This window comes from Anas platyrhynchos, chromosome 1, assembly GCF_047663525.1.
Source record: "Anas platyrhynchos isolate ZD024472 breed Pekin duck chromosome 1, IASCAAS_PekinDuck_T2T, whole genome shotgun sequence".
NCBI classification, from domain to species: Eukaryota; Metazoa; Chordata; class Aves; order Anseriformes; family Anatidae; genus Anas; species Anas platyrhynchos.
In genome coordinates, this window is record NC_092587.1 from 92,068,720 (window position 1) to 92,094,012 (window position 25,293).

The 25,293-nt window shown below is 43.7% G+C and overlaps 1 protein-coding gene across 30 annotated transcripts in view; it reads left to right on the forward strand.

Moving 5' to 3' along the window:
* BBX (BBX high mobility group box domain containing) overlaps positions 1 to 25,293 on the forward strand; it is a 148,024-nt gene that overhangs the window by 3,278 nt on the left and 119,453 nt on the right. For 13 of the 30 annotated variants that reach the window (XM_027449501.3, XM_027449496.3, XM_027449498.3 and 10 more), the window contains exon 3: positions 12,701 to 12,789. The exons of the other annotated variants lie outside the window; for them this stretch is intronic. The gene's annotated coding sequence lies outside the window, so the exon portion shown is untranslated. The remainder of the gene's footprint in view (positions 1 to 12,700; positions 12,790 to 25,293) is intronic. 30 annotated transcript variants of the gene reach the window in all.

Genomic DNA, 25,293 nt, shown 5'->3' on the forward strand with positions numbered 1-25,293 from the left:
AGTTGGTCTGAGTGACCCCAGGATGAACGGGCTGCATCTACTCGGCTCCCCTCTCACTTCCCTCTCTCCTTTCTCTCCTCCTCGGTGTTTTCTTTAAGCCTCGCTTTGTAAAGATGAGCAGGTAGTCGACGTTGGGCTGAAGTTCCGAGCCAAAGTAACGTTAAAATATGCAAAGTGCGATGCGGAGGCCAGAAACTCGCTGAGAATGCAAAGTCCTCTGAAAATTCAGCGGTGGGGAGAAAGCAGGGGAGAAATCAACAGTTAGGACAGATCATGGGAAATCTGTAGAGGTCGAGGATCAGTGAGAAGTTCAACGTCACCGCAGTATGACTCCAACCGGAGTTGGTTTGGTTTTCACACGTAAACAGAGTTAATTAGAATTCCATCCGTACTCTTTCTGCGTTACCGCTTCTTCTTTTGGCATTGATTAATGCAGGTACCTATCAGTCTGAAAGACGAATCCTAGTGACTGACTTACCAGTACTCCTAAGCTTTCCAGCACACAGCTTCCTCTTCTGTCTGTATGCTCCGGAAAAGTTTTGACGCTTCTTAAGAGTTTGGCACTTCTTAAACCAAAGTGGACGTGGTAATTGAAACAGGAGGTTGTAATTTTGAGGGGTCACATTCATGGATGGCAGAAAGCGAGTGCCACGTGAAGCGCTTTTCCTACAGGCGCCCGTGGTGGCACTGAACTGCTTTAGGCCCAAAATGGGGAAGTGGGAGGCAATAAATATATCTAAATTTTTTTTTTTGCTGGTAGTTTAGTATACATAGCTGAAAACAAGACAAGACATGTATTTGGGATAAGCTTAGCCCTCATAAATGTGAATGATTAATAACATTCTCCTGACCTTTTCCAGTCTGTGTGTAGGAGACACAGGATAAGTGATGGTCCCAAACACTCTGGCTCGAAGGGGGCCGTTGGGAGCAGCCGTTCTGCGATACTGTGGCCTCAAGTCTATTCCTGGGGCTGGGATAACCACTGTGCAGAGGTGGCGCAAAGGGAGGGTTCTGTCTGTTCTCCAGCTCCTGGAGAATTGCACCCAAATTTCAATTTTCCACATTTTATGGGCAGCGAGGTTGGTATGTGTAGGTCTGAGGCTATCAACAGCAAATTAAATTACCGAAATTCTTTATGACAGACTGGTTGCATAGTAGAATATTGCTTTCTGGTTTATAGCATTGCTGACAAGGATTGTGTTCAGGGTAGAGTAATTGATGCAACAATTTTTACGAAGCAGGAACACGTTGGGAAATTCAAAAACTGGCTGGTAGGCTTCAAACTGTTGTTCAGAGCTGAATGCGAACACACTGATTTTTGGATGTAGCTTTCTGCATTTTCAGGTAAGAGTTAGATTAGAGAGCTGTAAGTATCAAGGGTTTCTTTCTTTCTTTGGAGTAGTAGTGAAAAGTATCGAGCAAGAACACCTTGTGGACCTTGCTTCAGGTAGTCTCTTCAGTCCTTCGGCCATGTAGTGGCTTCAGCCTGTGTGATGGAGCCTTTTGGATGCGTGGGACTTTAATCCTAGAAGTGAAGCCGTGATCATAATCTCCCTACAGCTTGTAAGAGCAGTGGACTTCAGTTTTGTGCACAGTGCTAAGTGTATATCTTGCCTAATACAGCGCCGTCGTGAACAAATGGCAAAGACCAGAAGGGTAGAGTATCTTTTTGAAGAAAAAGTCACAATAGAAGCTTTAGAGGAAGCTGAGAAGTACATTTCCTCATAGCTTAAACGTAATAAAAATAACATGGCTATTTAAGGGGCGAGCAGAGTTTTCATTAGATTTGTCCGCAATGAGAAACTTCCATTTACTGTAGGGAGCTCTTATTTTGGGAAAAGCAAAGACTTGTTTTATTACACAGTTCTCAGTAAAGTAGCTATTTGTGAAGGGAGTTCAGGAAGTCAGCCTTGATGTGCACGAGAGGGCTGGGTTCTGCTCTTGGGTAACAGGCACCAGGTGGGGTCCTGCTATGTTGCAGCCTAAAAGGGGGACATTCCCTTAGGAAGGGGCCAAGTGAACAGTTCAGAAACTGGCCACGGCCTCAAAAGTTTGTTGCACACTTCCCTTCCTCCCAGCATAGCGAGCTGATAACTGCTTCAAAGCAGACACACCATTTAGGGGACTCTTATGTTGGTTTTAGCGTTGGGGTAACTTCAAACACTTAAGAAACTTGCCCTGGATGGTTTTGAGTTCTTGGGGGCTGCTCGCTGTAAATCCAGCACCTGCAGGACTTCAGTTGGCTTCAGCAGGATTTTCCTTTAGGAAAGGAGTGTAGGAGTGATGGTGAGAGGAATTTGTCTGTTTATTTTCCCATTCAAGGGAGAAGAACCTTTCTCTTTCATAGCTGTTGTGCATATAATTAGAGATATTCAGTGTCACATGCTCCACATAAAGTATCGGAGGTAACTGTGCATTTACATTGTTGTTCCATCCAGAACAACTGTAATGCACTTTGTTCGTAAATTAGCGGGTCCACGGCTTGCGATCTATAAGCATGTGAACATGCTGAAACACATGGCACACCTTGTTAAACTCACCAATACGATTTCTCCCGTTCAGAACTGAAAGTTACTCCAGGCTGCTGCTGCTCGTGGTCTGTGGGCTGAGGATATGCAGCGTCGTGGCATGGGGCTTGTAGCAAAGTGTTATGCAGGAGGGAAACTTTGGCCAAGTGGACTGGGGAGAGGTGCTCTTCCATCACAGGTGGCGGTGGGGAGCAAGTAGGTGAGGCAGGTGAGGTGTTTGGACGCTCGCACGGAGGCTCTGCTGTAGTGTGAAGGCTGTAAACACATCTGCGGTGACATCCAGGCAGCTGTGGGGTGACACGCTGCCTCTCTTTGGACAGCACGGTGCATGTATGCTGTTCAGGACTTCAAGTTTATGTGAGTCTGGTGGCTCCCAGATGGAGGAAGATGCTACAAATAAAAGCTGGAGCTGAACTGCAACTCTAGTCTTAATTTCCGACTGCTACAGCCCATCTCTGGTCACCTCTGGCAAGTGATACAGTTAAAACCAGAGGCTGCCTGCCAAATTTTGGACCCAACTCGGCTCCTGTGCCTTGCACGAGGGTGGACCGCTGTGGCTGCTGGTGGAGCCAGCAGCAGTGCCGAGGGCAGCTGGAGGCTTGCAGGGTCGGAGTTTACTCTTGGAAACTCAGCCATATGTCCCTTCGCCACCTGCAAATGGAGACTGATGGTACTTCCCCGTATCATTAAATCATACGCTGCCCATATATGGGAACAGTTTACCTGAGTGAATTAGGTTTGTTTTAAAGCAGTATGGATAGTGCTTTGCCTCCCTGTAACAATTTATGCTTTCTTTATTACTTAGGAGTCTGTACAGCTGGCTTGACATAATAGTCATGTGTATTTCAAAATGCTTCTTGAGGAAAGAACAGTTAAAAAGTCAACTTTCTGCTGTAGTATTATCTTTATTCCTTTTCCTCCTACTTTTTCCCCCTCATTCTAGCGGTGTCATTGTCAGAAGTTTTTTTGTTCTGATTAACTTCAAAAGATTGTTAGAACTGACTTCTGTTTTTTCACTACTACTGCTATTTTTTATTTTATATTTTTAAAGATTGGTGATAACGCCCTGTTTCTATCGGAGAGCAGTGTGCTAAGCCTGGTACGAGTGGCTGCATGTGAATTTCACAAAAGACTCCCACGGCTGTCGCTCTGCTTGACAGATTTCAGAAGGGGCAAGACCCGAACCAGCGCAAGGGTTACTCAGGTTTTAGGAATGGATTGATGGCCTGCTGTTAAACTGCACTGCTTTAAAATAAGTAAATAAATCACGCCCTCATCTCTGAACGACGTTGTTAATAACTGGCAGGTGTATGCATTGCCTGGTTCATGTGCTGGTGTCCTGTCTGGCAAAGCGCGTAAGCCATACTGTAATCGTGCACCCCAAAACAAGGAACAATCAAGTTTATCCCTGTCCTAGGCATCTGAGATACCAAACAGTGAGGCAGCAGAGGCTTGCCTACAGTCACTTAGCAGGCTAGCGTGAGCAGGGAACGCAATAAAATCCACATCTGACTGCTTGGTCGTGTCCTTTCCCTTGGTGCATGCTGCCTCTGAACCTTGCCTAGTAAATGCTTGTCTTGACAAGTGAGTAGTCTCACTGCCAGGTGGGCATCTCTTGTTAATAACCACCTTCCTTCATAATGCTACTTTTAAAAAATAAATTAGAGTAGTGTGAAGTTGCCAACTGCCAATTCAGTGATATTTATGGACAGGAAGGCCTGAAGTAGAAAGAGAGTAAAGTAGGAGGAAAGCTTACTTAGAGGTTTTGCCACTTAATGTGGTATTTAAGCCGTTGTGTATATTACACTATTTAATGCTAACTAATTAATACTAACTTCTCTGTGTTAACTTTGTAATATAAGGTATTGTTTTTCAGGGGGAAATTTCTTTAAATATGCATTGGTCTGAAGGGTTCTGTATAATTAGATCAATATTCATAATCTAATGCTGAGTCACAATTAACTTTTTTATGGAACATGCAATTGACAGAAGAGGCTGCTCTGGCACTCTGGCCATATTTTGATAGATAGGGTAAGTTACCAATTTAAACTCTAATTTCTAAACCCAGTAAACACATTGCATGCTGTAAGATTTTAAAATTTGCTGGAAACAAGTGTTTCACTACTGTGAATGTGAGTTGGCTTTGATTTTAAAATAGAGCTCTTGAAGAGGAAAGCAAACTTCACTGGGTGCACAAGTATAGACCTAATTGTAGTATTCTCACAGTGGTGGCAGCATTTTATTATTTTTAGTATTTATAGATGTGATTGCGTAAAAGATGGATCAACAAAGAGGAAAAGCACGGTTTTGACACTTTCCAGTGTTCCTGCCTTTTCCTTTGTAGGACGCAAATGCATAATGTAATAGCAAGTCCTTATAAGCATGGACAATTCAGCATGTGAAAATAAACTAGCTTCAGGCATCTCTGTGTACAAAGAAAGCGAGTACAACAAAATTTCAATTTTTAGTGAGGGGAAAGAAAGTTAACTGGATTTGGTGAAATTACACGAAGGAAATCACTTGCTTAGGAAGCGTGGAATTTCTGTCGGCAGTCTTCCACCCGGGTGTTTCAATGCAAGAGATTTTAGAAAACGTGGAAATCTCTGCAAGTAAGAAATAGTATTTTAGTGACCCACTGTGGTGGTACTGAGGGTCTCCTTCAGCAAAACTGAATGAGATTCAGAGGATTTCTACAACACGGGATCCACAGGACTTAATTCAGGTGGAAGCTCTCTTGACAAGAAGCTTAACAAATCCTGTCTTCACCTTCCCCTGCTGGGTGAGGGGAGGTGGCAAGGTGCTTCATCCCTGTGTCTGCTTTTTGTCTTTTTTTTTCTGAAGGCAATACATACGTAGCAAACTGTTGGGGAGCCTGCACTGAGGCACTGAAAGCACGCTGACCCTGTGCCCTGCCGTGGAGTTGCTCTCCTTTCTCCCCGTGTCGGGGCAGCACCAGGAAGGTTTCCGCCATCCGCGTTCTCAGGAGGGACTTCTCCAGGTCCAGGCGCACACATGAAGGCTGGCTCCTTGTCAGCGCTGATGACAGATGAGTTGGCCCATGGCAGGATTCAAGTGAGGAAAGCTTAAACCTGCTCCGGGGCCCCTGTTGGGCTGGGCCATGTCTTGGTGACTGCGCAGTGCGGCTGAGCAGCACCGTTAGCAGGAGGGAGACTGCTCAGTGTACTTCACTGCTGCTTGGCTGGTGGCTTCGAACCCAAACCTTTCAGTTATTTCCCCAGTATGTCTTTTCCTAGCAGTTATGTAAGGATTTTTAAGCACATGCATTGTCAGAAGTCATCTTTCTTCTTTTTTCCCTCTTCTTTCTTTTTTTCCCCATTTGTACCCACATCCTACACAGACAGGAATTACCTGACAGCGCTAGCGAGAGCTCTTGGGAGTGGGTAAGGCCTGGCACGTCACGTGGTAATAGTTGGGATTGGCTTTTGCAGTAGTATAGTAAGTCTTTGGACTTCTGTAAAACAAATTATCCTAGGTTTTTGTTTCAGTGTGTGACAAAATGTGTTATTTCGTGGTCGTCAAAGCAATATTTAGGAGTACGGCATCGTGAGAGATCTGGAAGTGAAGCTTAGTAAAGAAAACCTTTGTAGAGAAAGGAGGGAAAATTTGGTATCTTACCTCTTTCCATCCTTTTCAGTGTGAAATAACTCCACAAAAGTCAGCAGAGCCGAAACATTGGGACATTCTGCATTAAAACCCACCCGTGAAAGTTAGGAGGAAGTTGCTTTTGTTGTGTTGTTGTTTGTTTTGCCAGGCTGATGAAAAGGGCACTTTTGTGGTTGGTCACATTTGGTTTGCTTTCCACAAGTTTCCTTTGAGCTATAGCAGATCTACAGTGAGCCGCATCGTGCTGGGATTTCTTTATTATTTTTTCCTTATGGGGCAAAGCATGGGGATGTCTGTGTGTCTTGTACTTAGTCCCGCAACTACACCTGTGCAACTGGATTCCTGAACAACAAAACAGCAGCAGAGCCATGTCAGCAGTGTGCACCCCTTCACAGATCTGCCCGAGGTTGCTGGCAGCCTGCAATTCCTTGGGAAAGCTGCAGATTTTGCATTATTCTTAATTATTGATGTGCAGATAGTCCTGCCGGGGTCATGCGCTCGGTAAGCAGTGCACGAGCTGACGGGCAGCCCCTGCCTGGCGGTGAGCAGCAGAGGGAGGGCTGGGAAGAGAGGCAGCACTGAAACGAGCAGAGTTCCCTATGTGGGGAAGGGGTGGAAGAGGCTGGAGTGTGAGAGTGCTGTTTGGGAGGTGTACCTCTTCTGGGAAGCGTGCAGTTACTGCGCGGGTGTGTTTGCTTCCCGAGTCTGTTATGTGGCTCAGCAAGGAAAGCGTTCTGATGCATTGCAAATCAATGGCCGAGGAGTATAGATTGGGGAAGAAGCAGTGTTGTTCTTTCTCTTTGCAAAAGGTTTCTTTGTACCCAGATCTCATGTTACGTAGTGCAAATTGCCCACCTGGCTCAGTTCTTGAAATCGGTGAAGGCTCTGCCACAAACTTGAGAGTTGCAGCACTTGTGTCATGTTTGGACGTCTGATAATTCTTTTTTTCTTTAAGTAAAATGTCTCTATTTGTATTTCTTCCCTCTAATTTGTTTGGGATACTCTCTCACACATTGTGCTAAACATCAGTCAGTCATCAAGGGCTTGTAATGCATTTTGAAATAAGTATGCAAAATTGCAGCACGATCCGGCACTGATTATAGAGCTATGGCATAGGAATTAATAAGAAAATAAAAATAGCATCATTAATTTCCAGCTGCTTTTGGAGAAACAGAGGTGTTTGTAGGGGGAAATTCAGTGTCTGCAAAATGAAGAGTGACAAAGCTGGTAGCGAATACATTAAAGCAGGTAACTATTCACACTCTGCACCCTCCGTTCCATGAGTTGAAAAGGTGTTCAGTGCCTGCAGAGTGAGCAGAAGTTCCCATGTCCCTCACCGAAGGCTGTTGGACTAAATAAAGAGCACAAGCGTCAGAACCAGAGCAAGGGGAGGAAGTTTTCAATTTTACTTATCAGTATAGAAAACCTTAAATAAGGGAAGTAAAGCATGGATGGCTACGTGGAGCTGTTGGATGTACGTGTCCCTTTCCCAGTAACCCAGAAGAGCTGCCTGCACGTGTGTCAGAGGAAAACTGTCCTTGGCTGTTCCCGTCGCTATTAACTCGGTATTTTCCTTGCACCTCTACGTTCCTGCCTCTGCGTTGTTGCAGAGCACCGGCTGCTTGCATGGAATAATTTTGATGGCTGAAAGTTTTTCTGGACAAAACCTGGTGCTGCAAGAGCCCTCGCAGGGCCTTGACGGTTGGATTCATCCGGAGAAAGCTGTCAGAGGAGCCTGGACATGCGGCCACGGACTTTGCCATCTCCACATACTTTGCTGCTCCTGCAGGCTGCCCGGCCGTTCAGGTGGGAGCTCCCAACACCCGCCAAGCGTTCCTGGTTTGTAAGCGGCATTGGAAGATCTGCCCCTCGGAGAGACACGTACGGAGGACACTGGTTGTGTATCCACAGGTGGCAGCTGACTCCTGGCAGTGTCACCAGCCCGCGGGGACACGAGGATGCTGGAGCTGCTGTGAGGAGCAGACAGCCTCGTCTTGTCCGAGGGCTGTGCTGCTGCTCCCTGTGCCATGGCGATGCAGTTCCTGCGTGCAGCCCTGGCTGGCCCCACGGGGCTGCCTGCGGAGTTCATCGTCGCTCTTTGCGAAGGGAAGTGGGCGGCCAGGACAGGCACAGGAGGCGAGGTGGGTGTCACGGATGTCCCCGTGCAGCTCCGGTCTCACAGTGAGGACAGTACCCTCTCACTGCCAAGGATCCTACAGGAAATCTGGGTGGCTTTTGGAGCGCTGTCAGACTTCGCAGACATTGATGCCCTGCTTCAGCCCTGCTCAGGGCAGGCGGAGTGAAAGCGGGGAGGTTTTTGCACCCCATTTTCCTGGCCTTTGTGAGCCCCTGGGTGCACGCATAGCCTTGGCGTTCCAGTTCTCTCTAGTGAGCTGATTTAAACTTGGTTTAAATCGGTGCTTTTAATCTCATTTTGCTTTGGTATTTTTGTATTTGTTTTCTCAGAGGCAATCTCTATTGGTAGACGACCGTTAAAATGCATTGCTAAATATAGCCTTTACACTAAATTTGGCACTTCTTTTTTGTTAGTTCAGGGGCTGCAGTGTGTGCCCGCACGTTTTCTAAACGATTGCATGGCTTACATGCATTTATTTAGTTTGCAAAGTTTTCCTTTAGGATGTGACAAATCATACTGCTCTTAGATTGTGGCCTTTGAGTCCTGTCTGCTAAGGTAACACACGTGCACACTCGCACAAGTTAATGCAAATAGTGTTTGCACGTAATGTTTTAAACAAAGTATTGTCCCTGAGAAGGTAACAGACCCTGATGTAACCAAATCATCTTTTAGACCTGGGAAGTCTAATCCCTGTCTGTTTTGCTTTCTCAGCTGAGAAGGAAAACATGCTTTCTGGCTTTTTCAGTTCCCTGTTAGTTTTTCAACTTCACCCCAAACTCCCTTAAGTGACTAACTTGGCACAGAGACATTTTCTATGCAACTGCAGGGGTAGTCACTGCTTTCAGGTAACCTCAGTCTAAACCTAATTCTTGTTCCTGGTACTTTGAAGACTGCTTACCTGTTCAGTATTTGAACTTTATCTACACTGTCGAAGTCAAACATCTATAATTTTAATTTATTATGAATTGAGTTATAGAACATTACAGTAGAAAATGTTTTGTTATATTTTGTTTTGTTATACATTGCAATTAAGCATGCTTTATTTGTATACATTCAGCATCAGTAACATCAGATTTAAATTTGAGTCTGATTTCTTTGTTTAGAAAGGATTTTATTTTATCTGTTTCTGTTAAGTTGAATATGTTTTCTAAGACAACTTCAGTATCCAATAGCCGAAGTTTCTGCTTGTAATAACAGATGTATCTTCCCACATTAAGGAATGTAGAGTAACTCACTAGATGACACTGTGGCTGTATTAACTGGGGTTTTTTGTTTGTTTGTGGGAGCTGGACACTATTGGCTTCTAGCAGGTACAGATCAACAGATATTCATCTGTTTACACAGATATATGATTAAATTTAAAAAACAAACAAACAAAACAAAACAAAAAAACTAGCAACACAACTAACCCACAACTGAAATGATTATTTTAAAGTTGCTGTGGCAGTCTTCTAGACTGTGAGGCATGTGACTGTGATTTTAGTGTCGAAGGAGGAGTTTATAGCTTCCAGGAATGATTCTAGCAGCACTGCTGTCCAGAAATCAAAAAGTGAAACCAAGTTGGTTGCTGAGTCCATTTTGCTCAGCTTCTCTGGTGTATTAGATGAAGAAAGGGGTTTAAAAAAAGAAAAGCAAATGTCACAAACTCTGTGGGATAGCAGGGGTAAAGAATTCCAACCGCCACCCTACCAAAATATTAATAGCATCTTGACAGAGTCAAAGAGCTTGATAACATGTATTGACTCTGCAGCTCCACGCTGTTTTTTCCTGCGGCAGGGGCAGTGCGTAGCAGTACGTGTGGCTATTAAGGAATGCAGATCCAGGCCTCAGGTAGCGGAAGGGTTGTGCTCAGAAACGTGGAGTGTACCTGAGGCCTGGTGGCACAGTTACACAAGCTATTTGTATATTGTGATTTAGCTCCCCCCCACCAGGAGGAGGAGTTGCACACTTCAAGAACTGTATTTTATGGCCTTCCTTCCTCAGCGCAAACAGGTTTTGTGATCTTGTCTCTGTGTCCTGTTTCTCCACACTCTTCTGTACCAGTGCGTGGGGTATGCCGAGTAGCAACAGTTGTGTTGGGGCTCTTGCATGAATAAATGCTAACGTGTAAGGTTGGGAACCTCAATAGCAATCAGAAGAAAATTAAAGCAGAGGTCAAAATGCTCTCGTAAGTCACAAATGTTTAGAACAGTCAACGAAAAAAAAAAGAAATGGGAAAATTACTGAATATTATCTAAACTTTTTCATTAGACACCATGCCAGAGTAAGATGAATCACTCATCCTGAAAGGGTCGTCGTTTTCATTCTCACACGCGTTTGGTTCAAGATCAGCAAGGAAATAAGCAGTCACGCATTTTAGGCAACTTTTCTTGTGGAAGCCGTTTATTGCTGAAGCATTCGTGTGTTATGAAAGTGCCTTGAAACAATTAGCTCTTGTTTAGCATAAGTGTTTTAAACAGATCGCTTCAGTAATGTGGCTGATTTTATAGTTATTGCATTTCCTTAGGATTGAACTAGTCTTGTTCTAACTTGCGTTTTTCCTCCCCCCTTAAATATGTGAAATGCTGAGGCTTTCTTCCCTTTCAGAAAAGAAGTATTTGAGCCAAGATTTCCTTGGGAGAGCTGGTATCTTTGAGGGAGTTCTGCCAGAGATGTCTCAGGGAAGCCCGTTCCTCACACATGCCCAGCAGTGCTTTCCTGGTGGCATGCACTGAAATAGGCTACTGGGCAGGCTATAAAACCGTACATATATATATGGTTTGTATAACATATATGGGATGCATAACATTCACCTGGGTCTGAATTCCAACTCAATGTGAGCTTGTGCTGTAGGAGCAGAGCTGGGCTGTGTTTGTCGCAGAGATTCTGGCAAAACCAGCTAGGAGCACTGCGTGCTTAAAATGCTGCTTAACTGCTTGGGCAACGCTTGGCTGGGAGAACGAGGCACCCTCACTGCTCTGCGGCTCTGTTTTGGAGGGGGAGAGGGGTTGGTCCCAGCACTGCAGGCAAAGCTCGCTGCCTGCAGGAGCCGTGCTGCAGGAGGGCCCATCGCTTGCTCTGCGTTCAGTGAGAAGTCTGCTGTTGACTTCAGTGGAATAAATGTGGACTTGTGGCAAATGCCTTCACGGATCTCACTGAAGAACTTATTCTTTGGGGATCGTCTGTGCTTTACCTGTGCAATGATACCAGTTATTGGTGTGAATATCACTGTAGCACAGCTGTGGGTTGAAGTACGAGCAGGGATACAGTGAACTTGGAATGAAGGTACTGAATGCCCTGGTAACATTTTCAGCTTCAGAGACCAGAACAAGCTGTCAAATCCCCTCTATAGGGGTGTGCTTGCGTTTCTGTAAGTTTGCTTTTTGGCCTGTGAAGGTATGCTGGTATAACAACTGGCATAAAAGTGAAGCACGAGCGCAGATAAATCCCTTGCTATGTGCCCACTACTGTCCTGGTCGTTGTTCTGATCAGGTCCTGCTGTAGCTGAGGCAAGACCTTCTTCTAAGGTAGACAGTGTAATGCCTGAACTACACTCCCAACACTGTTAGGGGCAAAGAAGAGTGATCTTCGAGTGAGTTTCTAGTAAAATGCGTATGTACGATGCACTGAATTAACTTTTTGGAAGTATGACCTGGGGCATATGCAATACTGTATCTAATACAGCTCACTGTTTAAGTTCAAATATTTTCAGAGGGATGGGTGAAAACACCTCCTGCTTCTGCATTTATACTTCAGCAAGCAAATGAAAGGTTAGAGCTTCCTTTTAGGATTCAGGCAAAGAGAAAATTGTGCTGATAGAACGGGGCGGGGGGAAAAAACCTGACTAATTACGCAGTTTTACCATTAACTTGCTTCGTGATCTCAGGCAGATCGCTTCTTTCTGTTTCTGTGTTTACAAATTGGGGTGGCGATGGTTTTGTCCTTTGTAAAGTGTGATGCTATCTATGGGTAGAAAAACTGGATACTGAGTAGCAAAACAGAAAGTAAAGAATTGCCCAGACTCTATTTTTTTTTTTTTGTTTTCCACCATATGTTTGCTCCATAACAAGGTGCAATAGCAGTTGTATTGATAGAGCTGTTTTCTAATACTTAGAGGAAAACTTTACACCGAGTCTTAGTTGGGTTTAAAATCTGTGACGATTTTTAAAGTCTAGAAAAGATGCTTGCTTGCTTCTTCCTCTAGGGAGGTGGACTGCAGGTTGACTTTCAGCATTTTGTCCTACCAAAGAGTCATAGCACTTCACTTCCTAACCAGATATATAAATGGAGAAGTATTGAAGAGCGTACTGTAGAACGCAGATGGTGTTGTCATTTATGTATGTTACTTATTTTGCTAAACAATTATACATCATTAGGTGATAATGCTTTGGGGATAATAACCCTTTGCTGTCATACTTGTGTACTTTTACAGGCATCAGCTAACTACATTTTAGAGACACTTCAGAACCAGAGTTACCACCCCCATTTTGCAGATCGCAGAGTAGACCCGGGGATGTTCAGGTAAGACCAGGGGATGGCAAAGCTTCTGAACTTCCTGGTGTTTTTGACATCACTGTGAAATTTATAACACCAGTTACCTCTTTGTTACTAAAACCTCTGCCCTATGTGTGGACACAGTATTATTTTTCCATACTGACTGGAGGTGGGGGGGGGAGTGAATTGTGTTAACTGTCAAATTTCAGGCTTACTGGCTAAGAATTTGCAAACTTTTAGCAAATCTGCTACCATCCAGGTTCAGTATTCAGAACTGTTCTGGTACGTCCAAGAATTTACGCTGCATGATAGAAACTTAACCTTGTAGGCGAGAGCCTCTGGACCTGCTGTTTTGTTCTTCCAACTCAGGGTTTCTTCTGAACTCATTGCTGTATGAGTACTGCCCTCCATTCTTCCCACTTCTTTGAAAGTGACCTTGCAAGGATGTATGAGCATGCTCTGTGGTCTGGGATGTGTGGAGGTGATAGAAATGTATTTAGCTGGTGCCTGGTACCAGCAGAAAACATCCTACTGCTCAGAGGACTTTATTAGGCCAGGCTTGGTCTGCACTTAAATATTTCAGCGTGTTCAGTCCAGCAGTTCCTCCTGAGCTTCCTGCTCTGAAGGTGGGCATAGCTGGTGTGGAAGGAAGCAAGCACTGCAGCACTGTGGGGCTCTGTAGGAGACTTTGTTGCTCAAGTCCCAGGTTTGCATTCCTAGTTTTTAGCAGCAGTTCACTAACAAGCAAGCATAATGACTGTCTTTTAAAGCAGATTGGACTGAGAATCATTGTATCTCATGCTTTCTTTTCTTAGGCTAGTATTGTTCGGAGCTGTGGACTTTTGTGCCGACCTAGGGTTTTAAGTGTGTTCTGCTTTTTTACTTGGCACTCGGTCTTGAGCATACCGGAACTCGATTTCACAGAAAACTCTTTATACCTTGTTCACCTGATTTCAAATCCAGCTGTCTGCATTCTCTACTGTGAAATAAAATAATAGAAAATCAGTAAAAATTGGTGGATCCTAAGAAAGGTTTTCCCCATCCTTGCTTTAATGTTACAGTCAGCATTGTCAGGTTTTTTTTTTTTAGCTGCTCCCAAAAGTGAATCTTTTAGACTGAGTTTTTTCTTTGTTGGGTTTATCCTTAAGACAAGGGTCATGAAGGGTTTTCTTCTGAGGGAGATGAGAGAGAATTACTATTGTAAAAATATTTATCTTCAAGAAGAAATAAGGAAAAACACCTTTTAAAATAAATATGAGGAAACAGCCTATCAATCTTATGGAGATTGTGCTGAAGACTGTTGGTGCTGATGGCTTTCCGAAGAAATGATTTTTATTTCACAAGTACAAAATGCTTTTTCATTGTTATTTTTTTTTGTTTGTGGTATGCATGTGTGTGTAAGAATTCTTCATTTGTGGAGAAGACATCTGCATATACTTTGTTATTTTAGGGCCCGGTCCTGCAGTGCCTCTGTAGTAGCAGTCCCCTAAGCTACTGCAGTTGCTGGGTTGAAGCCTTAGCGGCAGCTAATCATATCAGGACCCGATCCTGCACCAAGACATTTTGGCACAAATTCTTGGGCATGTGTACACTTCTGGGTAGGCTGTTGTGGCTTGGCATCAGTGAAGAAGTTGGTAAAGATGGATCTGATTGTGGATTCCAGTTGATGAAGCAGCAAGGTTCCTCTTGGAAATCTAATGAGACTTGTTATGTACAGGGGCTTATAAATTTTGTAATCTGAGTGATTTATTTTTTTTTTTAGTGATACTTCTTAAGAAATAGAGATGATTACATTCAGAACTTTTTTCTTTTCTCCATAAAATATAAGGCTAAACAGTTGACAATAAAAGGATATATAAAGATATCGATAAAAATGATAGTGATAAGTGGCCCAATGGGAAGATTTTTGTTTTTTAAACTTTTTTTTTCTAGTTATTACATAAATAAAGTAACTTATTTAACTGCTTGGAAAGTTTCCTCAACAAAAGTTTGCAAAAGTATTGTGTTTTTGCAGAAAAATAAATATTTCAAGAAAAAGTAAAACAAATCTTAGCCTGGCAGATATGGAGAAGTGTTTCAGATGGGAACCAGGCTGAAGCCACGCCGTGATGCTTCCTTGACCTGGCCCAGATGCTGCTGAGATCTCGCAGGTTTATGCAGAGTTAGTGCTGGCTGGTTGTCATGGTTGGTGTTCAGAATCCTGTGGACAACAGTTGAGAGCTGAAGAGTCAGAGACTTCTCAGTGTGCTGCTGCTTGCACATGTTGCTGTTGTCATTGCCAAGACAAGGACTTCTGGTCAGGGCATGAGAAGAGTCTATGCTGTCACCATTTTCAAACCATCCTGTAGAATGAGGTAGTAGCTCAACTCCCTGGCGCTGCTTTGAGTGTCTAGGCACGTAGGGATCTTCCTACTGCATTGCTAATCTTGCAGAACATAGGTCTAGTAGAGAAATAAAACGAAGATGAGAGGATAAGGCAGTCATCAATATTCACTTGCATCAAGGTGGAGCTTCTTGTAGAGTCCCATTGTTTCTCTCTAGTGCTTTGTGGTGGTGTTGAGAGGCTAGCAGTGGGTGTTGGATCTGAGCCCCTCTGGCGCTAGAGAATGCCATTGCTTTTTCTCTACAGCCGAGGGCAGAAGGTACCTTAGATACATGTCTGCAGCCACAGCGAGAGTGGTTCGAGTGGTACTCCAGAGCAGGGAAAGGGCTGAACCAAATAGCTCCTGACGAGGAGGTGTTGGTATTCCTAATGCTCAGAGTGAGGGGAGCAAATAGTGGTACCTGGGCTGTCCTGGCAAGGTGTTGGCTCTATCTCACCTCTGGGGTGCACAGGGTGTGTCCTGTAGTCCCCACATCCTTCACAGAGCTCCTCTCCATCTGGGTTTCCTGGGGTGGACAGTGGGATGCATAAGGACGGCTGTGAGGAACATCGCTGTGTCATCCAGGTGCAGTCAGAGCACAGGCACAAGTTGGTTTGAGAAGGATCCTCAGCCCAGGTGTTGTCAGAGATTGTTGCAGACACTTCCAAACTTGGACTTGTAAGTTAATTGTCAGGCTATTGGGACTTTAAAAGTATGTAGGAGGAGATAAAGGGGGAGGAATATCAAAGCTATCAGAGACAACCCTGCTGTCGAAGTTGCCAGGGAAGCTCGTGAGGGTGTAAAACTTTTTATCTGAGAGCACACAATTTGTGTCCCTCAGGTATGCTGTGCCAACTTGATTCGTTGCCTGACAATTTGTCATTGTTTCACTCTTTAAGAAAAATGCATTCTGCTTATGGATGAAAGGGGACATTCCTGCTGCATTTCCTTTGGCTATGGGGCTGTAATTATTGTTCTTCGGTTTATTTATGAGCTATTGAGGCCTTTGCTGAAGACAATTTGCTTATGACGTCAGGAAGTTGTTCCTGTTTTGAGCCTGACAGTTTTTCCCCTTACTAGAAGGAAGTCCCGAGGAGTTCAGTTTTCTACAGTCGGCATGAATACAGTGTGGTAAATCTCCAACAGGTTCAGAGAAGATATTTGGGAGGCACGTGGGTGGTGAAAGTGCTCCTCAACTGTTCTTGCATTTCTATGCATCTGTGATAACTCACTGAGCTCTGAGAACAAAAAGGAGCGGGTTCACTGGGGCTGGTGATCAGGTTCATGGATTCACATCATCCGTGCTTCTCTCTGCATTTTCATTTTTTGTGATCTGCAGTGGCAGATGTTTTGCTTAAATAGAGAACCTCACTTTTGCTCTGTCCTTTGCAGCTGCTGTTGTCTTTTGCACCTCCAGGAAGTAGGTGTGACTGCTCACTTGTCTTGAGCGGCTGTAGACAAGGTGTAAGATGTGAGGATGGAGATCCAGGGACCTTCACCTGCTTGTTCCTGCATTGAAAAAGTTCTGTTCCAGTTCTTGTTCTTCTTTGGAGAATTTTAGTAGTTCATGAAGTCCTCCACGTATGGTAGGGCATGGAGGGGAATGACAAGGGGGAAAAAAAACATTAGCTAGAAATGAACTGTCAACTTGCAGTTAAGTGATCACGTAGAATCAGGTCTTTTGGGAGAACTGGACAGGTGTTATTGCCATGTTAACAGTTAGACAAATATGTAATTCCTTATAAGACTAAGATTATTATTGGGTTTCAGAATTGCACCTGACTACATGGATTTTCAGCCTAAATTCATATTTCTATGTGGAGTCTATTTCAAATATGTGAAATTTACTGTTGGTGACAAGTATTTGATCACAGTGTTATTTTAAACTTGGATGCATCAGCAAAGAGCCTATCCAAAACTTAGGATTCTTGACAGCTATTTAAATATTTAAAACACTCTCCATGTGATTACTAGATCCAGCAGTTCAACTATATAAACAATGCTAGGAATAATGAACCAGAAAATATTCAAAATAGCATACCCTCTCCATAAATATTTCTCTCTCATTTTAACATTCACCACGGTGTAACTCAGGGAAAGTAATTCCTAAATGTTCATTTGTTTTCACGGGCTTGCCGCTGAAATAGGCTTTCAGGGAAATCCATGGAGTCCCACAAGGTGGCAGGAGCTAACTGTTCTGCACCAGAGCTGTGGTCTGAAGGAAAGTCGAGGTAACGAATCAATTTCGCCAATTGCATGCATTTGGATCATAAGCAATTTAGACCGAACATCAGAAACCCAGCTTGCACTTCTGAATAATTTAGGCAAATGGATAAGATTCTGTCCTCAAGAATGTTCCTTCAAAAAAAAAGAAGTTTGAGCATTCTTACTAAGTCAACAAGAAGGACCTTCGTTTTCACTCGGTGCTGCTTCTTTGCTTGTAATGTGTGCATCGTTGCTGCAGAGAGTGGGCTTGCAGCCCTGCAGCAGCTAGCTGGCATACGAGGCTTGCAGTTTAACAAATTGGCAGTGACCATCTCCAGCACGCAGGCTCACCTTGACATGATGGGGATGATGATCACGAGGACAGACACAGCAGCTGGGGCTGCAGGACTGCGCGAGTGAAGGAATCCTTTGCTGCTCTAATGAGGCCATAGAGATGTTTCTCTTGGAAACTGAAGAATCAAACCAGCATTGGAAATATCCAAGTGTGGGGATTACTGGAAGTCTTGAAAATAGCTCATCCTAATTAGTGAGACTGTAGGCTAGTATATAGTGCATCAGGCTGAAATGCAGGGGATTTATTTGCCGTCTTTTCACTGCCCCAATCCTCTGGAGTTCTTGTTTCACCTTTTCTTGCTTTTGTTTCCATTTACCTGCTGGTGGTCTGCTCTCTCTTGAAACACTTCTGTGATCAGGTTGTGAGAAGCACCACCAAAGGAAGGGCTTAGTCAAGTATGTCTTGTCAAAGATGTCATTTGAGAGCCCTGTGGTTCTGTACTTACACTAGCTTAACCTTGCACTTTTGGTTCTAGGTCTCCTGTTGTAGGATCTCTCTGGCCTGCCTTAGAAGATAACGTGTGGACTGCCATGCTTTTAGTAGGCAGAAGTAACAGTTAACAGAACAGTTAAGGTGAAGGAATTGGCCCTGATTCCCTGGATAAGACTAGTTTTGAGACCTGTGAATCTCTTGATTGATATTCAGAGATTTTATATTCTTTAAATCTGTGAATGTCCTATTTTTATTTTTATTTTTGAACGAGAGGACAATTTTATTGTATTGGCCAGGTACCTCTGGGAACCTGAACAACCCCATGTCTGAGGACAGGCAATGCAGTTCAGTAGGGCTACAGCAAAAATGAGTACGGTTAGGAAAGGTACCTATTAGACAGACACTAGGAGTAGAAATAGTTCAACTCCTATATGAAATTCCAGTTTCTTCTTTCCCAGTCAATTTTGCGTTGCTATGTTGTAGGAAAAAAAAAAGTCTAAGTCTATAGATACACCTGGAGTAGCCACCTGGGGTGAATTGAGTGACAATTCTCCCATGCCTGTCTATGAAATGGTGGTGGTGCTGTTTGTTTTTTTTTGTTTTGTTTTGTTTTTTAGCAATATTAGAAAAAAAAAATGAAGAGCCTTTGGAGTGACTTAGACTTTTTGCACTCAATTGTAGTAAAATTGGCCAGTAGAATACCTACCTGCTTTACTGACTGGGGGACACAGGAGGAGATGTAGAGGTGAATGTTCTCGGCAACTATTGTAAAGGAGTGGCATATACCATTATCTTGCCAAATAGTGTAGCTTCAGAAATATTTCTTTTTATGCTCCAATTTGCAGAAATGCATGAATGTAGGAAATGGTTCAGGTCGGTCCTAACAGGAAATAACTTTAGTGCATGCATTCAGGTATTTATTATTTTGAAGGGAAAATGTTGTGATTTGCAGGGCAGGTGAGAAGAGCAACCACTGGAGTTTGAAAAGAATTTTAGGTCTCACTTTCCTAATCATTATTTTAGGATGTTTATGTAAATAATTACGTGAATATTCAGCATTTGATGAACATACTTCTGAAATCTGTGATATGCACTTGAAAAGGTGTATCATTTAAACAGTTGCATGCCAGTAGGATTGGACTGATTTTTCTATTAGAACTCAGGTGGAATGACTATCAGCTGTGAATTATTAAGCAGTTGTTGAAAGAAACTTTGCTATATTTGTCACTAGTGCTTTCTGAAATTTTCAGTCATTCAAGTGAGATGCTTTGCTCCTGTTACAACTCAGTGAGAAGCAACAGAGTGCTTATGCTGACTTGCAGTACTCAGGGGAAAAGAAACACCACGTACCTCTATGTACACATGATGGAAGAAGCTAGTTTTAAACTTGAATTGATCGAGATGTTTGGTGTTTAATGAGGTTTTAAGATGTTATTCTTCTATACCCCAACCCTGTGGACCTTGATGGGCTTGCAGGGCGTATGGTATTGGTGGATGTTCAGAGTTCTATAGCACGGTGAAGTTTGAGCCCTGCTGGTCTTTGTTCATAGAAAGTCAGTGGTTGGGGCAATACTGGCATGGGACAGAGCAACTTCAACTTCATCAGAGTGAATACAAAAAGAGGCTGCAGAGTGTATAGCAGCACGTCTTAGTGGCCAGAATGGTAGCTTCCCAGAGAACAATAGACACTGGGTGGTGTTTCTCAGCTGTGATGTTAAAAAAAATAAATTTTAAAAAAGTCACAAGAGAATTTCTTCTTGGTGGTGTACTTAACTGTTAGAATAAACTGGGTGGCCTGATAAAGATTACAGGATGGTTTGGCAATTGATTGCTCTTGCTGTGTAACTCCAGTTAATCACGGTGTTATTAGCAGAAATGAGAGGTGGGGAGGACTACACAGGACGTGTGCCTTGCCAGGGTAAATATGTTCTTCCAGGAAACCCGGGGTCTTCCTTCCATATCTGCCAAGCTCTGTCTTTAAAGTCTCAGCTATTCTGTTGATTTTAGTTAATTCGGGGACAATTGAAGTCATCCCATCCACTAGATCCCCTACCGAGGTGCTGAGTGCTTTCTCTTCTCCATGAACTCCTTGGGAATGCGGGGCATCGCTGGCCTGTGTTAAATGCCCAACACAACTACAGAGTCCAGAAAGACAAACAGGCAGATGTACTGCCTGTTTATTGGCAAGGCCAAGAGTTGTCTCTGTCCCTCCCAAGTGTGTTTTGCAGTTGAATTTGAGGAAGCTTGAGATCTAGGCAGTTGGCTGTGCAGGACCCAGGGTCTTTCCAAGAAGTCAAAGGACTGTTTACTACCAGCTTTTTAGAAGCACCTCCTTTAAATGGAGCATTTTCAAGTCCAACCTGGCATAACGTCAGACCCTAAGGGTACGTCTACATTGCAGACTGCTGTGCTGTGTAGTTTACCTGAGCGTGCCTTAAATAAGGTAGAACAAGCATCAGAAGTGGTTTGGCAGTGATAGCACGGAGCTCTGCGCCCGCTAATTTAACTTGCAGTGAGTAAGGGTAAATTAGCTCACGCAGAGTGCTGGGATGCTGCAGCGGCTGCTCCTTGTGCTGGCTTAGTTTATTTAAATCCGGTTTCGGTGTCTAGGAGCATGGGGCTGCTGAAACCACCCGCAGTCGTCAGTGCCAGTCCCTGGTGCTCGGTGCCATATGCAAGGAGGGCACGTTGTGGACGCCCCTTTGGGATGCAAGATCTGGTTGGGCTGCAAGATCTGGTTGGGCTGCATGAACAGCTCTTCCTACCCTAGCAAGTTGCAAATCCTGTTTATGGATTTCTTTTATAACACTGGGTGTTGAAAACAGTGCTTTCTCTTGGGAAATTATTATTCAATTAACTTGGTATTTATTTTGATACTAAGATTTGTTGCGGTTATTGAAAGAGCAAACTCATTGGGGATGAACTCGGTTGATCAGCGGGCCTGTTCCTGGGTTTTATAGGAGTGGGGGTGGCAAGGGAGGACCAGTGCGTTTCCTTTGGTGCTCAAGCTAGAGTTTTTACTCCGTTCTTCCACCTTCCCTTAAAGAAGCCACAACTGGAAATGAAAATCCTTAAGAAAGCATGTGAAATACAGGAGTCAGTCAGCGCTGCAGCCGAGCTACCTGCATTTATCTCAACTATCAGCAGCAGAGTGCCAATCGGTGGAGTGTCTAGGAGGTGGTGTTGCCACCTGCTTAAACAGATCAAGCTGGTCTTCTAGTGACCTGAAGGAAGTCAGGTACGTCCACGTGACAAGGAGCTGTAAATGTGGTGACTAAACTAGTAAGTGCTCCAGTTGTTGAGCCAGGCCTTGTGTTCCTGCAGCAGCGTGAGCCTTCAAGGCTGTGTATAGCTTTCTTCTCTTGCCAGTCTTATGCAGAGAATGTAGGATTAAAACAAATAAATAAACAACAGCAATTACAGTGTTGAGTATTTAAGTAAGTATCCGTAGTTGGGAAATTGTGTGTGTCCATGTGGTTTGTACACCTTGTACACCACAGTGGTCTACAAGTGACACCGTTGAGTTTGCAATCTGCACCCACACACAAGTCAAGAGATCATGTTATAATCGTGGGATCATTTTAACAACAAACTGAGCACTGGGGAAGGCATGGAAGGCATTAAACTCCTCCAAGCTGCTTGTTAAAGCAGTCTTTTCCATTTCTCACTTAAACTCAGCACTGCAGCCAGAAGCTGCCCGCACCCCTGGCCTTCTCCTTTTCTGTACTGGCAGGTCCATGGAGCATCCAGGGATTGAGGCAGGGGCTTAACCACAGCAGCCGGGGGCTTTTCCATCTCCCGTGGGCTATTGTACCTCTCTGGGACAGGTTAAATGCACGGATAGCAGAAGTGGCAGCGTGTACCCTCTGGCTGCTGTGTTTCACGGTGTGAGGTCTTCATGGAAACAGCCGTTCTTGTTAACCTGCCTTCCACTTCAGGCGTGCAGGACGGGTGCAGGAACAGGAGAACCTGTCACTGGTGAGCCAGTGTTTTACCCTAACAACTGGAGCCTGCGTTGCCTTCCTGCATAGATCAAGGACGTCGTTGGGATCTGTAAAGCATTACATCCTTTGGTAACGGGAGGTCTGGCTTAAACCAATGATTTTTTCTTCCTGCAAATCAAAACCAAAATAACCTTTGGCCTTTCCCTAATTCACAATACATGGATGCTATTACTCTGCTAAATTTATCCAGGCAGGTAGCTAATGTGCAGAGTGGTATCTGCGTTCCTTGTGTTCGGGCTGGAGTGGCAGGAGGAGCCCCACCCCTCATCTGTGGTGTCCCACAGATGTGTTTTAGGCTTGAATGCAGGAGGCCTGTACGGTTTTCCTTGATGAAGAGGTTTGCTGCATTTGGGCGTGCACCAATTAGTACTTTTCATAGGACTTTTTCACTTTTTATGGCTGAACCTGGAAATGTTGCTGTGGATGTTTTTTGCGTGTTTTGTGGGGGCTTTTTTGCTTGTTTGAAATGTCAGTTTACAGTGTTGGTAATCTGTTTTGTGTTTTTGTAGTAAAGTTAATGTTGCATAATAGAAACTTTTTTTTTTTTTTTAACTTTAGATTCCCACACAAACACTGGGGAGAAAAACCACAGACCAAAAAAGAAAATGCATGCTTTTTTGATTGAATGAGAAAAATGACTCATTCAGTTTTAGATAGTGTGCTGGCAAAACACAGAGAAGCTCAAAGCTGGAGAGGAACGGGTGATAGCCACTGGTTCACAACTCAGGATTCAGAGGCAGGTCTTTGGATGGGAGTGGACATTACGGTGAGAGATATTAAAGCCAGCACGTGCTCTGGTGCATGAAACCGTAAGCAACGTTTATTACTGAAGATGAAACGATGGGCTGTTTTTAAAGCCAGCTTGCTATTAGCCAAGGCTAATTAATGGCTTAGCAGGAGCACCTGGAGTTCAGTTAGTTCGTGAGCACAGGGAGGAAGTCGTGGTTGGTGAAACAAAGGAGCAGCTGAAGGCTGGGTAATGCTCATCTCGTCGATCCACCGTGGTGGCTGGTCCTTGGCCATGGTCACGACTGTCACTACAGGAGTTTAGCCATGGTGGGGATGCCAGTCAGTCAGGTTTTATTCAGATTGGTGAGGATCTGTTGTCACAGATGACAGCCCAAAATGAAGCTAGGTTTCAGGATTTCGGCGGATGGGATACCAGTGGGACCAAGCTCCAGAAAATCTGATTTTGCAGCACTCTGGCTCTGGAAGGGACATCTCACATTGCACTTGATCGCTGTCTTAATTATTAACATTCAGCTACGTGCCAAACTCAGGCTTTCTGATGTGCAAGCTAATACTGTAACATGAAAAATCAACCGCAGTGTGTGTGTGTCCTGTATACAGAACTCAGGCTGTGACAGTGGTTTTCCAGCACTTCATTAAAGTAACTTAAATTTGAAAGATTTACTTTTAAATGTTTCAAGATTGGAATTCAGTGAAGCGCTCAGTGGATGAGGTGTGAAGCTGGAGGAAGTTTTTCTGAAGATGACAAGATTTGGCCCACCCACTGAAGGATTCTGTGAAAACTCTAAAGGAAATCATTCAAGTAAATAGTTGTGTGTAGTGGCTGTTTCTAATTGGGCTTGATGTTTTATTACAGTTAGTTTTCCATTTAGGAGGGAAGATAGGAACCATAAAACTTAATGCAAATTAGCGGAGCAAAATGGCTTTCTTTCTAACTGCTCTTTGAACCTTTGTATGTCTTTTAAGAATATGCTTACAGAATTGCAGCAGTACATCTAGGAAGAAAAGTGGATTTTCTAAAATTATTTTTTAAGTAAAATAGAAGTGTGTCTTCTTAATTGTTTCTAATCAGAGAACTCACAGATAGAGGTTTATACCAATGCAGTTTTCTTTTTGAGAAGTCTGCTTCGCATTTTAATCTCAGGGAGAACAGGTTTGGTGTTTTTTTTGTTTGTGCTGCAGGTAATATGTGCTCTTACAGTGTGAGAAGTGAACTTGTGCATCTCTAAATTTCTTTTTGGAATAATAATAAAGCTAAAAAGGGGGCAACTGTGATAGGATTGTATTGTGTCGTGCATCAGGGTACCTTCTGTAAAGCAGAGGGCAGCAGGGAATTAACTTCTTGAGAGAACGATGCGGGGGAAGGAGGAGAAGGGCGAGCATGCTGCTGGCAGTCGGATTTTTGGCTTTGATATTTTCTGCATGATGTGTGAACGATGCTTGCACCTGAAGTTGTTCTGACACTGTGTGTGTAGCACGTAATGGGGAAGTGGCGTCCAGGTGATGCAGACCTGCGGTTGCATGTATGCTGTTAGCATGCTGCAGAGCCTAGGATGCTGTTGTGTGTACGTGTGCATAGATGAAAATATTCGATAAAACTTCCAAGCAAACTGGAGATTCTGCTATTTCTGAACGCACGAGTTGTCGATGGTGTTTTTTGGAATGTTTTATTAATGCGGATGAGTTCACTTACCTGTTCCGTCCTGTAGGGACTGTGTGGTATTGCAGAATGATGCAAGGGGTGGATTGGGAGATTGTATCCCTTTCGAGTTGAGTAGTGACTTTGTTTCGAATTAGAGATAAATACTATATTTGTTCGTGGGATTGGAATAAAATATGAAGCTTAGTGGAGATCATAATTTATTGATATTGCTGCAAACTCTGTATGCATGTGAGCACCATTCTCGTTTGAATTTTATAGGAGCCAAGATTAACTGGTGTTGCAAACTTGATCGATGGGAGAATTGTTTGCATGTCGTAATGGACAGTCACTTCCAGGTTATGTTTTTGAGTCTTTCAGACATATTCAAAATGATTGTTTGCTCCCCTTTGCTGTTATATTTACTTGCTGGTTAGCAAGAGAAAACTTTGAACCATGCAAGATTCATCAGTGTTATTTTTTCCTTTTGTATCTTCTTTCATCAGGTCTTCCTCATCTTGGTGTCTAAGTAATCCTAATGTTTGTAAAGCAGCAGAGTAACAGGCCAGGAGAAGTCAGCCTTTCAGCTCAGAATACAAGAGTAGTGCTGGCCCAAGCAAATGTGGGACCAAGATACCTCCTGTTTTGCTTTGTTTGTGATGATGTGTTTTTTGTCATTGGTTTTGTTTTTAACAGAGGCAGTTTGGTGTCTAATCTCTCTACCTGACTCTAATGTGCGGGATGAGGGATCAGAAATTACCAAATATAAACAGATTTTCACAG